The sequence below is a fragment of the Marmota marmota genome, unplaced genomic scaffold (assembly GCF_001458135.2).
Source record: "Marmota marmota marmota unplaced genomic scaffold, marMar, whole genome shotgun sequence".
In the NCBI taxonomy this organism is placed as follows: domain Eukaryota; kingdom Metazoa; phylum Chordata; class Mammalia; order Rodentia; family Sciuridae; genus Marmota; species Marmota marmota.
The window spans coordinates 18,273,626-18,287,344 of NW_025999990.1; positions in this window are offsets into that span (position 1 = coordinate 18,273,626).

Genomic DNA, 13,719 nt, shown 5'->3' on the forward strand with positions numbered 1-13,719 from the left:
CCAGAGGGGAGGGGTTCCCTTCCTATTCTGCTAGTCCAGCATGGATGTGAACTCCATGAGGGCCTGGGCCCGTGGGCTGCTCTTCTCACTGTGCTGGGAACAGGTCTCCCTTGGAGGAGATAATGACTGAGTGAAACAAGACCATGTGAGGAAGGACCCCATAGAACATTCTAAGTCAACTTTACAACCAGAGGAGGAAGTTGTCTTTATATGGGTGCAAAGCAACTTGTTTTCACCAAACAATTATATAGGGTGCAAACAAATCTTAAGACCAGAAATGTTTACAATTTCCTCAGTAAACAGGAAAAATAGTGCTTTAAGCTGTAGCACACTGCTTTATGTTTAAAAACCACACAGACAGCTGATAATATTGTGTAAAATATTTTGTTTAGAGGGTAAATCTCATGTTACATGTTCTTACTGCATTAAAGGAGAGTATGAAGAAATTTGGGAGGGGGTGATGAAATCCTTCTATAAATAGATTTATTACCTTGATATGGTGATGATTTCAGAGGTATTTGTATATGTCCAATCTCATCAAATTGTACACATTAAATACATGCAATTGTTTGTACATCAATTATCTCTCAATAAAACTGTTAAGAAAATTTAATTTTAAGAGGTCTCCAGGTGCCCCACAGAAGACTTCAACCCTTTCTGAAAGAGTGTGACTTCAGTAAGTGAGGCACATCCTAACCTCAGCACATTAAAAGAAGCAGCACTAGAGAATGGATGAACGAGGGTGGCTCTGAGTTCATAAACTGTCAGACAGCAATGAAAGCTGGCCACAAGTAGGACCCTCACTACTCTAGAGGCTGAGGCAAGAGGACGTGAAGGCAGTGGCCCAGGCCGCCTGCATGCGCCCAGGGGGACAGACAGCTCTTTCTGCAGAGTGTGGACAGTACCGGTCTCAGCAGCCAGCACCTCTCCACCCTGGACCTGGAGAAACACCCATGACTTGTCCCCTGTCCCCTAGCTGGCTGAGTTCCTCTCCTAAGAAGAAACAGGGATGGGGCAAAAGCAGCCTGAACACACATACCTGGGGATAGAAGGCCTCGTACCCACATAGACACCCAGGCCCCACGAGGAGCTAGCCCTTCTCAGGCCAGGGCTCTTCCTCCAACACTTCAAATCCTGAGGGTCCTGTCAGGCCTCATCATCCCCTCATACTCGGTGAGGAGAGGAATCATGGTGGCACACTGTGTGTTTAGCTAGTTCTGATAGAACCCCATCATTCGAAGCCTGAAAGGCCTAACCCCGCCTTACAGCTGTCACCTAGAGGGGGAAATGGTTTGCCCAAGATCACTGTGGCTCCCATCAACAGCTGAGCAGGTGGGAGCAGGGTAGTTCCACACCCACTGGGTACCATGCCAGAGATGGAGCTCCACGGTGGTGCTTTCTCTCTTATTTTAAATAAATTCTCACAGCTCATGGCTGACCCCCAGAATGCTTTTCAGAGCTAAGCAAAATAATTTCAAATTGAGTCCAGAGGTTCCAGAAAGAAATGCAGAGTCCCACCCCATCGCTCCTCTCGAGAGCCACCACACCCACCCAGACTCAGCCGCAAGGGCTTCCACACCTCATGGCCCTCCTCCTTGCTCTCTTCACACCCACCTGAGCCTTTGTGCTTCCCAGAAGTCAGCCTGACTTGTGCCAGGCTCAGGGGAACCTGGGCTGCATGGCTTTCTGTCTTCCCTGTGATCACTAACTCAGGACATGTCACAGTCTCCATCAGGAGTTCCTGAACAACTGTGAAGACCTCCCACAGCAGCCCCCCAGGGCCCCAGAGCAAAAGAGGGTATTGGCGGTTTCATGACCCCTTGGGGGCAGAAGGCAGGGAAGGAAGGCCTGTGGAAGTCTGTCCCAGGTAAGGACAGGAGAAGGAAATACTGGGCTTTATTCCTTGCTGGAAATGGAAGAGGAAACAGATGAGAAGTGGGGGTGGGAGCTGAAGAAGGGCTGCAGAGGGGAGAGGGAAGAGGAAGTGGAGAGCTGGTGTGCAGAGAGGAAGTGAAGAGAAGTCCTGGGGCAGAGCAGAGGGCCCCCAGGACACGGCCCAGCCTGCAGCATCTTGTGGAGTCCAGTGGGGGGTGGTGCAGGGGTATCCTGTCCCTCTCCTGGCCTGCCCTCTACCATCCCTGGGAGCAGCAGAAACCTGGGCTCAGAGGCCCTGGGGACAGCAGCAGGGCCTACAGGACACAGGCACCTGGCTAAGTCCACTGGCCTGTGGCCTCTCAGCTGTTCTACACGAGGCAAGGTTGATGGACAATGGCCACAGCCCCCCTCCGGGGCCTTCTGCCTTTCTCCTGTTATTCAACATTCTGAGGTCATCTGACCAGGCCCTTCAGTGAGGGGGGTGGGCAGGGAGCAGGTCTCAGAGGAGGCGTGGGTGGGAGCCCTGTGGAGATTGGCTACTGGGCTCAGGCCACTGCTCACCCGGGAAACCTGAGCCCGCCATCCACCCTGGGGGGGCCCAGTGGGCAGTGTGCTGGGTGGCTGCCAGGGCCTTGAGCCTCTGTGCCTCACTGCCTTGGCCACAATGACTGGAGCTTCAGGCACTCGGCCTTCACCTCGTCACTTACCGGTGGGGCCTCTTCTCACCCACCTGGGTCCCTGCAGAGCTCTGGGTGTTTTACCAACTAGGCTGCTTTCAGCAGCAAAGAACCAGAGAAACCAGGAGTTGGACAGAGTGAATCCTGAGGCCTTGGAGTATGATGGGTCTTGGTAAGGATCTATGGCCTCAGTTTGCCCAGAAGGGGTTCCCACCCCACCCACCGAGGTAAGCTTGAGGAACAACTGCCCGGCTGGAACTTGAATGGGGCCTTCTAACTCCACACCTTGAGAGAAGAGGGAGGCCAGGAGAACGTTGGTGCTATGGCCCCTGCAGACACCCCTCCCAGATCTCCAGGTGTCACTGCCCCACCAGGACCTTCCACCTGCTCTGTCCTCTGGGGCATCCACGTTGCTGATTCTTGTGTGTCTGTTATTGGGTGACACAGTACTGCACAGGGGTGGGTGTGGGGGGCTAGGCTGAAGACTTGCTGCTCTAAAATTGTAGAGTCAAATTGGTAGGAAAATGGGTTTTATTCAAAGCCAGCTTTGAATGATGGTGTCAGAAGCTTACTGATTCAAAAAGTTCCACCTTCAAAACCCCTGAATGAGCCAAAGCTTTCAAAGGAGAAGAGGCAACAGATTGCAGAATCACATCGGTTACACACCCACGCTTTTACATACTAGTGTCTGATGTATTCTGCTGTCTTTCCTATCCTCTACTATCCCCCGTCGTTCCTAATTTCAGAGGCCCCCCAAATTCAGCCTGTTTCCTGCTGTCCATCAGCACGTAGGCACCCAGCGTCCTGTTAGTCCAGGCCCAAAAGCTGTGATTAAACTGCACTGCGCCTTCACCCAGCCCAGAGCTAGAGGATCAGTCTGGAGGCCCAGCAGCCTTAACCCAAAGATTTTTAAAAGTAGAATTTGGGACACTCAAGACAATGTTCCAGGAAACAGGGCCCCAGAGGGCTGCCCTGGCTCCCAGCTTCCACAAGAGGACCCGTCTCGCCTCTGTCCTTTCTCCTTGGACCATGGGACCCGAAGACAGTGAAGTGCCCTGAGAGAGCAAGATAGGATAGCCAGTTTGCTGGCCAGTTTGCTCTTTGCACAAGACCTGAGAGGGCTGGGGCCACACAGGTGACCTACACCAGATGATCCTGAGGTTCGAGGAGAGCAGCTAGGATTTGGGGGTAAGCCCCAGTATGCACTCATTTCATTCCAAGTGCTCATTTCTAGAGGGAAACCTCACTCCAGCACCCTGATGGACCATCTCCAACCTCCCAGCATAACACCTGATGGAGAAGCAGCTTTGAGAGGGAGAGAAAAATTACAAGAGGATTGGCAGAATACCAGCTGATAGCCGCTGTTACTGACTGCTTGTCCTGGCAGGCCTTCTGGAAAGCTCCCCACAAACAGACCATTCTCATCAGTCCCCTCTGCAGACAAGGAACACAAGACACAGGGCGTGGAAGGGACTTGCCCAGCCGCAGAGCCGTGGTGGTGCAGGTGGGATCTGAACAGCAGCCAGATTAACTCAAAGCTTCTGCTGCCCCCAGATGTGCCCCGGGCACCTTGCCCCAGGGTCCCATCTTACCAGCAGTGCCTGCCTCCATCCTGGGCAGAGCACCTCCTGGGGCTCTCCAGCCCTCCCTCAGTCCCTCAGGAGACTTCCTGTAGCCAGAGGCAGTCCCGCAGTTGGTGGGTCCCTCCTCCACCCCAGCCCTGAGCCTCTGGTCACACTGCGAGTCCCACGCCCTCTGAGACCTGAAGGCCTGGACCTCCAGCCCTGGCAAGGCTGACCATGAGGACACTGGGCTGTGGCAGTCGGGTCCTGTATGTGCACATCATCTGCGCCCCCTCAGTAGGCACCAGCCGTCCCTAGCAAAAGCTCTGGGACTGAAATAAGGGCCGAGCTCCACAGTGAAGTAAGTTTGGGAAATCCTAAGTGAGAGCTCTACGGGCTTCTTAACTACAGGGTTTCTCAGAGATTTAAAAGGCTAAATGCTCCCTGGTCACCTGAGAGAGGATGAGATAATGTGCAAATGTGACAGCTTCTCAAAAGCTGAAGACCTGGTGCTTTAGTCAACCTTTCATCGCCGTGAACCAAGATTCCTGGCAAGAACAGTTGTTCTAAGTTCAGAAGAGAAAGTCTTTCGGCTCCGATTCAGAGATTCAGTCCATGGCCAGCCACTGCATTGCTCTGGGCCCCAGGTGAGCACAACATCCTAGTGGGAGGGTGTGGCGGAGGAGCGCTGCTCCATTCATGGCAGCCAGGAAGCAGAGCAAGGGGAAGTGGGGGAAGGGGTCACAGGGGAGATGCTTTCCAGGGCACACTCTCAGTGACACTCCTCCTGCAGCCACACCCCACCTGCCTACAGGGCCACCCAGTCAATCCATTCAAACTAGGAAGGACTGCGTAGGTCACAGTTCTCATAACTAATCAGTTGACCTCTGAATATTCCTGTATTAACACAGGCATTTGGGGGACGCATATACCCAAACTATAACAGATAGACTGTCTCAAGGGAACCCCTTTGAGAATCACGCTCAGAGCAACCTGTACCATCATTTGTCCTGGTTCGACACAGAGTCTCTGTAAGGCTTCAGCCGTGTATAGTGCAGGAAGGAAGCACTGAGACCTGAGTCTTCGTCCACTTCTGTCCTCAGGTTGGGGTTCGTTCAACTTAATCCCCCGCTGCCTTCTTCAACTTGAACTTGTTGACAACTTGTGGACACTTTACATTCTGGGAAACCATCCCAGATCAGCCAGCTGAAGAAAGGAGAAATCAGCCTTCTGGGTAATCAAGAAGCTACATCATCACTTGGGAAATTCTGAGCTGGGTGGGAGCTATGAAAACTTTTAGTGGCTTAATGCCATTTGGCACCTGAGTAATGAGAGAACGTCAGACCTTGCCGATTGCAGGATCCTTCATAGCCACTTCATTCAATCCTAACAACTCTGGTGATTAAGGCGAACATGGCTCTCATTTGCTGGTTCTAGAAACTGAGAGCCAGATAGGGTAAGTGATCTCTCCAAAGTCACAACAGCTATTGGTGGGTCTAGCTGAAAATGTGAGAATTAAAAACACATACCATTTTATTAGGAAAAAACCTATAACAGGAAATCTTCAGACGCATTCTGGCTAAACCATTAAGCTTAGAAAAAATATCTCTTTTTAGCATTCAAGAAAAAAAAAAAAAACTAAGGAGAAAAATAAAGTAGGTTTCAGATGTCTTTCCAGCAGCAATCAGAGCCAGAACAAAGGAAAAATGTCTAGAAGGAAAAGGAGTATGATCCAGGTGGACTCCACCCAGCCAAAGTGGGGTAGGAGCAGGAAGACAAGGGCCCACATTCCCAGGCATGAAAGAACTCAGAAAACACAACATCCGTGAGCTCTCTGAAAGATCTGATCGGTGGTGAAGTCTTGTTAACTAAAGGATTAATCATGATTTTAAACAATCCTGTTCAACATACATGGCCTGATGGGGAGCGCAGAATCTACCTGGGTACAGGAATGCTAGGAATTGAACACCCAAGATTATGGCTTCAGAATGCACAATAAAATGCAACAAACTCTGACAAAGTTAGAATAACACACGCATCAAAGTTGGGAGGAAAAAGAGGGCAAGATAGAGAACGCACCTAAATATTAATATTTTGTCTTTCCTTTAAAATCAATCATTCCTGTTTACATGGAAATGCACATTTATTCAAAATAAATCCAACTCCTTAAATTCCCTTAAATTCAATGGCATCCTCTAGGAATCTATTTCCCTTGTAGGGAGGAACAATTATCACAAGTATGGTTTGACCTAAACTTTTGTTCCTATAAAATTCATTTAAAATTAAACATAGTACTTATTTTTAAAACAATTTTTAAAATTTACTTATTGGTGTGGATAAACACACACAATGCATTTCATTTTTATGTGGTGCTGAGGATCGAACCCGGGTCCCACCAGTGCTAGGTGAGCGCTCTACTGCTGAGCCACAATACCAGCCCCAGTACTTATTTTTTAAACATGTTAATATGAGACTGTTTACATATTGTTTTCATCTGTCTCAGTACCTCATGCCTTCTCTCTGCTTCTTGCTTCTTCTAGATCCTTCTTTCTTCCCATGTACAGACAGACATCTGGCATGATGCCAATGAAATGTTATTGTCAATTATATTTAGATAGTAGCATCTTGGTAATTTGTTGCTTTCTTCTTCACTTTTTTTCTGGTACTACATAATTTTTATAATAAGTAGTTTTATTAAAATAACTGCATACTTAAAGAAAATAAGTAGATGGACACAGATACACCCAAACAGATTCACCCCCAAGAAAGAACAAGTGAAGGTAGATATACCAAAACCAGAAAAAGTGGAATCTAAAGTTAAGAATTAGTCAGAGTAGTGAGAAACATTACAATAAGATAAACAACACACTTTGTAAAAATTAGAATAGCTGTAACTTTTGTATCCCAAACAACATAGTTACAAGATACATAAAACAAAAACTAAAAATATAGCAAATGCACACACACAAATATAGTGAAATGTTATAATATGCCTATTTCTGCACTTAAAAGTTTTACCAGAACAAAAACAAATGACACAAAGAATCTGAATATTGCAATGAACAAGTTAATTTTCTACATACATAGAATCTAGTATCTTTTCAGTGAAAAATACACCTTATTTTATATCAGCCTTGGAATTCTTTTTTTAATATATATTTTTTAGTTGTAAATGGATCTTTTATTTTGTTTATTTATTTATATGCGGTGCTGAGGATTGAACCCAGGGCCTACACATGCCAGGCAAGTGCTCTACCACTGAGCTACAAGACCAGCCCTCAGCCTTGGAATCTTTACAAAAATTGATCCTATGTTTGACTTCAAAGAAAATCTCCATGAAATATAAAAAGTCAAAAATGCCCAAGCCAAATTTCCTGAACATGAACCAAGACAACTAAAAATACAACATAAAAGCAGGCCTTAAAAAATCTGAACCACTTAGAAATAAGAAACACTCTCTGAAATAACTGTTGCATGGGAGGAATTCAAAACTGCCCAGGGAAAAATGAAGAATGCATGGGTAATTGAAAGAAAGGAGGGAGAGGGACAAGAAGAGCCAATGTAACTGTTTTTCAGTTACTTGAAAGAGCCATGGATTAGGGCTCTGGGTTGTGGCTCAGTGGCAGAGTGCTTGCCTAGCATGCGTGAGACACTGGGTTTGATCCTTAGCACAGCATTTAAAAAATTAATAAAATAAAATAAAGGCATGTTATCCATCTACAACTACAGGAAAAAATAAAAAAAATAAAAATAGAGCCATCGATGCCAATTAGTAAAGCTGGGCCTGAGTCAGGGGTCTAGGCTCAGGCCCAGCCTCGGGCATCATCTGGGCAGATTGTTTCTACCTGGAGCCCTCTGATGTCCATCTCCCAAACCAGAGACTCAAGGGGATTTCTAGGGTTCCTCCTGCTCTAGTTCATTTGTTTCGTAAATGTCCCAATCGGTTACCCTTTTCTTATATACTGAGGGATTTGACATCAGAATCCCAGAGGATGAAGCAACACTCTGGGTCTGCCTGGGCCAAGGCTGTTCCTTTAGAAGGTCACCAGAGTCCCTGTCCACCAGCTTCTCTTAGGTCAGCCTGGCCTATGGGGTTTCCAGCCCCTGAGCCTTGCAGTATCTGTGGCCACCCTCTCCAGAGAAAACTCAAGGATCACCTTTTTTTTTTTTTTTTTAAGTCTTCCTCTTAAAGTGAATATTGGATCCAGGGAGAACAAAACTTAAAGCTGATTTTTTTAAAGTAAATTCTCATTTTTATTCTTCATAAAAATTTCCATCCAGACACCTTTTAAATAAGTCCAACTCTTTCCGAGAAAATAGAGTGGAAAACGGAGGAAACCTCCACACCCCAGCCACTCACATGCCTGCTGGGTCCCAAGACCGCCCACCCGTCTGCAAAGGAGGGGACATGAGAATGCCGAGTGCAGGACACCACCTGGTAGAGAGCTTGCATGGTTGGGCTGATTTGCTTGTGTAAAACTTGCATTCTCAAGAAGAATGAAAGAACCTCCTGTCCTGCTGTGAATGCCTGAATGTGCCCAGAAGATCCAGTTCAGCCCCATTCCTGGAAATGGGAGGGAAGAACCATGGCTATTGTGGAGGAGCTGAGTCAGGATGGGTGGGGACAGTCTGGTCTCTCAAACTTGATAGGTGAAAAGAAGACACCCTCAAATGCTACTCTCCAGAGAGAACCAGGGTGGTCATCTTGGTACACCCTTCCTCAGCACCTAGAGCTGCTCACCATATGCAATTTTAGATGGATAGAAAAGTGCTATTTCAGCTGTTTTCCCACTCGGTGATATACGGCAGATCTGTCTCCATACAAGAACTAAAGATCCCCAGAAATGGCCATTCCAAGCCCAAGCACAATTCGAATCCTTGCTTCCTCCTTAGTTGTATCATTTACAATCTTAACAGCAGGGTGTGAGATTGCATATCTTTCCATGGCCTTCCCTAAGCCAGGATTTACCATTCCTTTTTTCTTTTGCCAATCTAAAAGTATTGAATGAATTTTTAAAAATTAAAGTTAAAAAGAGATTTGCCTTCCTCTGACTAACATAAGCTGGAATATCTTTATGTTTTCAGGATTATTGAGAAGACGGAGGCTGATTGTCTCTCTTTTTTTACGACCTAACAGTCCTGCTCTTTACCCACTCTCTCTTTGCACCCACGGAATTCTCAGTGAAAAGTGAGAGCTCATTTTACACTGGGAATATTAACACTTCATCTTTTTGAATTTTCTTTTTGCAAAACTTGTTTTAGTTTGTGGCTAGTCTTTCCATGGGGCTTGCTGGGTCCCCTACTTTGAAAAATCATGCCTTAGTTTTAATTTCTCTGTAGACCAATCTTCAATCTGTCCGTAGAACAAGGAAAATGGACATGTGTCAGCAGATGGAGGGGAGCTGAGGGGACCCAGGACCAGAGCCTAAGGGTCTGGAGATCACCTAGGCATTCCAACCGGCCACCCAAGTGCCAGTCCAGTAACTGTTGGCAGCAGTGGCCAATGGACAGCCTCTGTGCTCAGGTGAGGCAGGGTTCCAGGAGTAGTCAATAAAGGGGAAACCAAGTAAGTGGCAGACATGCATTAGCTAAATACAAGAATAATAAATGGACAAAAATACCAGGAAATCAGCATCTTTACCCTGAAGTGATAGGTGGTTCCTGAGAAGAATGTTCATGTCGTCCAGTGAGGACAATGTCTCTCCAAGTAGATGGGGCAGGAATGAACTCTCCCTAGGAGGCACCTTGGTATTTCTAAAGACTCAAAGGTCACCAATGTGCTGAAGCTCACAGAACAGCCTGTGTTTGGAGCCGTTTCATTCATTCAGGGTTTTATATGTAAACGAGTTTGCTAGATGAGAGCATCTTTGTTTGAGGGAAAGGGTGCTAGGAAACAGGTGGGTGAGCAGGGGGACCTTGGTGCCATCAGCCAAGCAAGAAGCACCTCAGTGAGAGCTGGCACTTCCCCAGGCCTGTGATCCTGGGCCCTCCTGCACCGTCACATGATAGCTGCTGCAGCTCCAGCCCCAACGCTTGTATTTAAAGCACAGGATGGAGGAGGGAAAGTCCTGAGTTGGTCCTCTCTGTTTCATTTCTCATGAAACTCCTACTTTCTATCCTCCCCACACTTCTGCTTCTACCTCATGGATTAGAAGAGGGCTCACATGGCTCTGCCTAGCTGCGAGGAAGACTGTAGATGTCAATGATTCTTGCACCAGAAGTGAGAAATGGTAGTGCACACAGGGTTGGGAGAGCCCTTGGAGGGAGCCAATTGCCAGTGTCCACCAGGTGCAGTCCTAAAGAGGTGGCCTTGATCTTCCACCTGGAGTTCTAAGGTTTAATCAGAAGCCTCCAAGGATGCTGCTGTAGCCCCAGTGGGGTCCTTCTGGGGTCTCAGACCCACGAAAACTAAACTAACTTTCTGGCAGGGACATCCTGCCAGACATTTGGCACTAACATTTGCTCTGTCCTCTGTTCTTGAGGACAGTTTCTGGTGCCCACCCTTAGGCCCACAGCCACCTTCTAAAAGTTGTCCTTCCTGGGGCAGCTTTCTTGTCCACCAGTCTATCAACAAGGTCAGATAGAATGAGGAGCGTGCATCCTAAGAGGGACCCTTCTGCCCTCCTGGCTTAGAAATGCAAAGACCCCTAAAGGACCAGCTCAGCATCGTTACTTCTCATGCCACAGGCAAGATTGGCCCCCCAGCCAAGAACCACGCCCTATAACTGGAGTGGCTCACAGCCACTGAGTAGGAAGCAGGCAGAGAGGTCAAGTCAGACTCTCCCTTCCCTTAATCTCCATTTCCCAGTTTCTGTCTCGTTTCTTCTTCTCACCCACAGTCTCACAGTTCTCTTCGGCTTTTACATTTCCAGTGAGATCGACTTCCCTTTACCCGCTCCAGTTGTGTTTTTGCATTTTCGGTTGGTGACAATAGCAGTTTCTGAGGAGTTAACTTGGCTTGTTTTAAATGTCTGCGGCCCTCCAAGTATTGTCAGTAGGAGGAGTAACAGAGTCTGGTAGAAGAGAACTGGGTGGGATGTCCAGCTCCATCCGACAGTGGCAGAGAGCCTGGAGGAGCCAACCCAAAGAGTGTCGGCATTAAGAAGGGGCTCAGGGCCAGGCACGGTGGCACATGCCTATAATCCTAGCAACTAGGGAGGCTGAGATAGGAGGATCACGAATTCAAAGCCAGTCTCCACAATGGTGAGGCACTAAGCAACTCAGTGAGACCCTGTCTCTAAATAAAATACAAAATAAGGCTGGGAAGGTGGCTCAGTGGTCAAGGCCCCTGGGTTCAATCCCTGGTCCAAAAAAAAAAAAAAACAAGAAGGGGCTCAGGGGTGGAGGAGCCAACCCAAAGAGCGTTGGCATTAAGAAGGGGCTAAGGAGCATCTCAAGAGGCAGCGGAAGCCACCTGTGGAAACTCTGCACCATGAGCCAGCGCAGAGCTCTAGAGTCAACCTGTCAGCGCAGGGACATTCCTGCATCCACTGACTCATTCCACTTCCATTTACTGAAAGCCCACTATCAGCTATCAGCTGGACACTGTGCTGGGCATCTAGGACAGAAAGACGAAAATACACAGTCTCTGTCCCAAGGGACTCAATGGCAGTACACACAGGGTTGGGAGAGCCCTTGGAGGGAGCCAATTGCCAGTGTCCACCAGGTGCAGTCCTAAAGGACTGCAGGATGTCTCCAGGGGACACATCCCTGACTTGGATAACAACATTATCCAATAACAACTGTGACGACAGAGGGGCAAGTGGCTTAGGAGTGCTCTGGCCAGGTGAGCAGGGGTTGTCCTCTCTAGCAGGTCCTCCCAGAAAGGCCTCAGCTGTATCCCAGGGCACAAACGGTGTGATTCTAAACAGAATCCTGAAGAGGTGAGCATTTAGGGTTGGCTGCTGTTGACTGGTGGCAAAGAGAAGGACTGTTCTGAAGGAGAGGCCCTGGGCCTGGCCCTGCCGAGCCTCACATTTTCTCAGTTCCACACTTTCCTGTCTTGGGGTCTCACCCTCTTTCCCTCTTCCCTTTGCAAAGTGTGTGTGAGGGGCTGGGAAGGTGGCTCAGTGGTCCAGTGCCCCTGGGTTCATTCCGTGTGAGCTGCGGAAACAGGTCTCTCAAGATGGATCCTGGACAAGCGCACACAAAGCGCCCTTCCTGGGAGACCCGTGTTTTCCTCCGTGTCCCCACAACCCCTCATACCCACTCTGGAGCCAGAAGAGGTGGCATTCTCAGTGAGGTGTGAGGATGAGAAGTCACCATGATGGCCACAGGGAGGAGGCCTTCCTGGAAGAGAGAGCACTGTGGTGGACATCTCTGAGGTCAGGTTGGTGGGCTCCAGGAACAAGAGTTCAGTTGGGCTGACACGGGGGTGCAGGAGGTGGAGCCAGACAGCTCAGCCAGAGCCTTGCAGAGGGTTCTCTAAAATCCACCTGACTGGTCCTGTCTCAGCTTTCCATGAACCTCACAAAATACATTTCCATATAGAAATCTTGCAGTGTCTCAACACAAGTATCAAAGGCCCCTAAATACACCGTGTAAAATTCTCGTCTCTTCAAGCTGGAAAGCCCATATGGCCCTTGTGGAAAAATAACCCTGAGGCCAGCTGCTAAGGAACTGGCCCCAGCCTCTCTACTGGGGCCATTATTTGTAGGAAAGAACTAGTCCATGGGGTGCAGGGACCACAGTCACCTAGAGCAAGGTCTAGGAAGGCAGGCAGGAGCGGCCACCACCCCAGAGGGTCTTAACTCCCACCTTGCTCTCATTTTGCCACTCAGAAGCCTGTTCCAGTATCACTTCCCCAGGGGCCCCCGGTCTCCCCAGACTGAATTCCGCCTCCCTAGGTATATTTCTGGGCCTTGTGTGGACTCGCACATGTGCACATACCACTGTGTGTTGTGGCTTATTTAATAACATGTTCTGCATCTATAAATTCCTTGAAAGCAGATACTGTATCCTAATCATCTCTGTTTCTCTCCCACAGGCACAGGGCACCACACGGGGCTTGAAATACAGTAATATTTCTGTTTAACAAGTAAGTGTTCTTTCCACCAAGCTGAACTTTGGGATCAACAGAGGAGGACACTGGAGGAAATACCTCTGATGAGTACAATGATCGATGATTGAAAGAGCCACAGCCAAGGAATGAGTGTAAAAAATAATAGGGGAATGGCCGGGTTGGCATCCCAGTGTATGCTGCAAGTGAGCAGAAATCCAGCTCAGATTTGTTATGTGGAAGAGAGATTTAGCCACTCAGGAGGCTGAGGCAAGAGGATGACAAATTCAAGGTCAGCCTCAGCAATTTAGCAAGGCTGTAAGCAACTTAGCAAGACCCTCTTTCAAAATAAAATATTAAAGGGCTGGAGATGGGACTCAGTGGGTTCAATCCCCAGTACTAAATATGCATGCATGCATACATACATACATACATACATACATAATTTTAACATAAAATAGAGACTTCCAGCTCTTTTATGTCCAAAAAGTCCCAAGAGAAATTCTGGTGAAGCTCTATTCAGGTGCTCAAGCAATAGTACCAGAATTGAGCATCTCTCTCTCTCTCTCTCTCTCTCTCTCTCTCTCTCTCTCTCTCTCTCTCTCTT